A 4,822-nucleotide genomic window follows, 5' to 3' on the forward strand; every position below is an offset into this window, starting at 1 on the left:
TCCTTCTCCTGCTGCTGCCTATTCCTGTTCTTGTGCTGCTCCCCTGATCCACCCCTCCACCCCTCCCACAGGCAAAAGGCTGCCGAGCAGGAGGCCAAGCTGCGCACCGCTATCCAGGACAAGAACAACTTCCAGCTGGAGAAGGCGGGGCTGGAGCGGGAGCTCAAGGCGCTGCGCCAGCAGGCGGAAAAGCTTACGAAGAACATGGACAAGGTGGGTGGGTGTGGTGGTGGGTGGTGTCTGGGGGTGCCTGCTCACCTCCTTTGGTCTTGGCACACGCCATAATGGTCTGCACTGTGCGGAGCCGCATGTTGCTGCGGTTGCGTGCGCTGGTTGGCGGCCCAGCTCCTCGCGCCGTGCTCCGCCCTCTGCTCTGCAGATCAGCGGCGTGGAGGAGAAGAAGCGGGAGAGCATCATGGTGGTGGCCAACCAGACCAAGAGCAGGCTGCAGCTGGCGGAGGACGCGCTGCACCGCGTGCAGGTGTGTGTGTGTGAAGGCAAGGAGAGCTGGGGCAGGAGACGGTCAGGGTTTGCGGTCGCTGTCAGCTGTCAGCTGCAAGGTCACTCACGCTGCCCTGCCTGCCTCTTTCCACAACACCTGGCCCGCAGGTGGAGCTGGAGAAGACCCAATTCGAGCTGCAGGCCAAGCGGGGTGGGTGGGCCTGTCCCCAAGCCAGCCTGCCGCCACTGCTGCCGCCTGCCTCGCTTTCCTCCAGTGCCGCGTCACACGTGCCTGGAGCCCTGGGCCTGAGCGCTGGGCTGCTGCCTTGCCCTCCCGCTGCTGCAGGCGAGTGTGAGGGGCTGGACGCTGAGCTCAAGGAGACCAAAGCAGCGCTGGCGGAGCTGCAGGTGGGAGGCTGGCGACAAACGCAGCGCCTGCGCTCGATTGCCCCACTTCATGTGGAGTGCTGATGGGGAGCGGGCTGGCCTCTCGTACCATTTTGGGTGTTAGGATTGTGGCCTGGCTCACGCTGTTGCCCCATCCGCTATTGCCCCATTGGCGCACCCCGGCCATGGCGCGTGCAGGCGGAGCGTGATGAGCTGGCGGCCCAGCTGGCGGCCACTGAGACGGAGCTGCAGAATGTGCAGGACAACCTGGAGCAGGCCAAGTGAGTGGGGAGAGGGATAGATGGGGATGTATGACTAGACAAGACGGGAGGGATGCAGGATGGCGTGCCTAGTGCCTGGGAGGCCTGCCTGCTGCCTGCTCTCCAGCGGCGCTCCCCGGGGAAGCTGAGCGGGCTCCTGCTGCCGTGCCTGCCGCAGGGCGGAGCTGGCGGGCAAGGAGGAGGAGCTGGCGGCTGTGGGCGCAGACAAGGCGGAGCTGGAGGGACGGCACAACGTGCTGAGGTGGGGGCTGCTGCCTTGGGGGTTGGGACCTGATTTGGGATTCTCCTTCTCTGTTGGGCTCCCTCCTCAGCCGGGCCCCTCCCTCTGCTTGGCATGACCAGCCAGAAAGAAAGGCTTTGGTGCCCTTCGAGGTGTTCCATTGTGTTGCCCCTCACGCCGGCTGCCGTTGCCCTTCTTTGCCCTTCTTTGCCCCCTGCAGCGACGAGCACGCGCTGCTGAAGCACCAGAAGGGCGACGCGGATGGCGAGCTGGAGGCGGCTCGCGAGCAGCTGGCCAAGACGCAGGACGCCCTGGCTGCTGCCGAGGTGTGGGCGGCGTGCTGACAGCGACCGCGGCCCCGCACCTGCACCATGGCCTGCCTTCTGAGTACCCACCCACCCACCCACACCAACACGCACTCGCTTACAAGCCCCTGCAGGCCCGGCTGCCGGAGATTGAGGAGCTGCAGAAGCAGCTGACCGCCACCCAGGCGGAGCTGACTGAGGCCGGGTTCAAGGGGGCAGAGGAGGCGACGGCGGCAGAGGCGCGCGAGAAGGCGCTGGCGGGTGCGCTGCAATGGTGGGGGGGTGGGGTGGGGGTGGGGGGGGGTCGCTGGGGCTCACTTGTGGGTGCGGGGATAGCTTTTTGCCGCGTGGGTGGCATTGGACAAGAGAGTAAGGGGAGGCAGCTTAGCGGCCAGAGTCCCCGATGCCCCTGCCTGCCTGCCTGCCCTGCGTGCAGCGGAAACCGAGGGGCTGCAGCAGCGCATCGACGAGGTAGCCGCCAAGAAGCTGGGAGTGGAGGCGGAGCTCAAGACGGTGGCAGGTGGGCAGGGGTCATGCTTGCTCTGCTGCCTGTCTGTCGGCCGCTGGCAGCTGGTCGCCTTGACCACGCTGCCGCCATGCGGAGCGGTGCCATGCATCCAGCCCGAGCAACCTCCCAGCCCTGCTTGCCTCCCTGCCCTGCTGCAGGGGCCCGGGATGCGCTGCAGCAGGAGGTGGCGGCAAAGGCGGCTGCCGTGGCCAAGCTGGAAGGTGGACGGGCACCCTTGCAACCCTACTCGCGGGCCTCGCTACTCGCGGGGACCTGCTTTGCTGCCGTCGGCCCGCGGAGCCACGCTGCGTCCCGCGGCCGACCCGCTCCCTGCCTGCCTGCCTGCCCGCTGCAGGCGAGCTGCATGCCGCCAACGAGGAGCGCGACTGTGTGCGGCAGCAGGAGGAGCAGGCCGTGGCGCGGTGCCAGCAGCTGGAGGGGCAGGTGGCCGAGCTGCAGCAGGATGGGGCTGCCAAGCAGGCAGACCTGCAGGGCGCGCGCGGCCAGCTGGAGGCCACCGCCGCAGATCTGGCTGCCGAGCGGGAGGCTGTGGCGGCGCTGGCAGGTGGGGGGCAGGCCGCTACCTGCTGGGGGGACGCGCTGGGCGTCGCTGTTGGGGTGCTCATTGCAGCCGCCTGCAGGTTGCTTCATTAATGGGACATGTCACTGCCCCAACTGCCGTTGGTTTCATCCCTGCCTCCTGTCCTTCCCCGCAGCCGACCTGGCTGCTGCCAAGGAGCAGGCTGCGGTCCTGGGCGAGCAGCTCGCCTGCCTGTCCGACGCCAAGGGCGGGGTGGAGGAGGCGCGCGCCAGCCTGGCGGCCCAGCTGGCGGCGCTGCAGGCTGAGCTGGCTACGCTGCGGGGCGACCGCGAGGCGGATGCTGCGGAGTATGAGCGGCGGCTGCAGGAGGCGGTGGACTCTGCCGAGAAGTGGAAGCAGTTTGCGGAGGGGGTGCAGGCCAAGGTCGGCGAGCTGGAGCAGCAGTACGGGGCGGTACAGGCGGAGCTGCAGGTGGGCTGGGGCAGCCCAGGCAGTACAGGCAGTACCGGCAGCAGCAGCATATAGGCCGGGATGTGGCGTGTGCAGCTCTTGCTGAATGGCCTTCCCGCTGCTGCACCTGCGCCACGTGCCTGGGAGCTCCCGGCTCGTGCCCACCACCACGCATACCGACGCGTGCCACCTGCCCCTTCACCCCGCACCTGCCACCCTGCAGACCGCCCAGCAGAGCCTGGAGGTGGCGCAGGAGGCCTGCAACGACCTGGACATGCGGGCGGGCCAGGCTGAGGCTGAGCTGGCAGAGGAGCGGCGGCGGCTGGGCGTCGAGGTGGCGCAGGTGGGCGGGGCTGGGGGCTGGGATGCGGGGGCGGCTGGGAGGGCGCCACGCCTTGCGCTTGCTGCTGCTGCTGCCCGCCCGTGGTGGCGGTGGACATGGGCAAGCAGCTCTGGCTGCTTTCTGCGTGTGCCCTGTTGCGGATGCTTGGCCTGTTTGCCTCCACGCACCCTCTCTCACACATACACATATGGCCCGCATGCCCTGCCTGCAGCTCCAGGCGGACTTGGAGGCTGCCGTGGCCGCTGCCCAGCAGGCGGGCGAGGCGCTGGAGGCGCAGCGTGGCGAGGCCGCAGCCGCAGCCGCCGACGCCGAGGCCGCACGTGCGCAGCTGGCTGCCGAGCTGGCGGCCGCCCGCCAGGCGGCCGACGCTGAGGCGGGGCGGGCCGCGCAGGCGGCGGCGGCCGCGGCTGCTGAGCTGGCGGCGGCGCAGGCTGAGCTGGCGGGCGAGGGCGAGCGGCTGCAGGCGGAGCTGGACCAGGCGCAGGGGCTGGCTCTGCAACTGGCGGCGGAGAAGGAGCAACTGGAGGTGAGGAGAGTCGACCAGTTGGGGTTGGTGTGGGGCGTGGCAGGGAGGCAGGGAAGGGGGCGTGCTTCAGCTTGTCGGTGGGAGGTGCCGGTGCTCCTCCACCCGCACACCAGGGCAGCAGCACACCTAGGTGTGCCAACCGGCAGGCGTGCTGCGGCAGAACAGAGCTTGGACGTCCAGGGCTGTGCCCCACGCCTCCATGCGCCGAGCCCCCTGCACCCGCAGGGCGACATTCGGGAGGCGGAGGCGCGCGCCGCGCGTGCGGAGCGGGAGAAGGAGGCTGTTGAGCACAGCATGGGGGCGGAGCTGGAGGAGCTGCAGGCGGCGCTGCAGGCGGCGCTGCAGGTGGGCGGGGTGTGGGTATGTAGGGGTAATGCCAACCCACCCAGAGGGTCTGCAGGCATGCAGTGCTGCAGGCGCGTGGATGGGTGTAGTGGCGGGTGTTGGCTGGGGCATAGACCGGCTGGCGCTGGCTCCGCCTGCCCGGCTGGCACATTCGCCCATCACGCCGGCTGCTCACCCCGCCGGCCCGCCGCCCGTGTCTGCCCCCCACAGGCCGCCGCCGCCGCCCCGGCCGCAGGGCAGCCGGACGAGGGCTCCGCCGCGGCGCAGGCCGCCGCCGAGCGGCACGGTGCCGAGGTGCGGCGGCTTCGCAGCGAGCTGGCGCACCTGCAGCGCATGATGGCGCACGACGACGTGGCGGGCGGCGGTACCGCCGTCGCCGCTGCCGCGCGTTTCTCCCGTACCTCCATCGCCGACATCTCCGACTCGCAGGTGGGGGGCGGGCGAGAGTGGCGGGGGTGTGGCGGGTGGTGGCGAG

Source organism: Chlorella variabilis (genome assembly GCF_000147415.1).
Source record: "Chlorella variabilis unplaced genomic scaffold CHLNCscaffold_6, whole genome shotgun sequence".
Taxonomy (NCBI): Eukaryota; Viridiplantae; Chlorophyta; class Trebouxiophyceae; order Chlorellales; family Chlorellaceae; genus Chlorella; species Chlorella variabilis.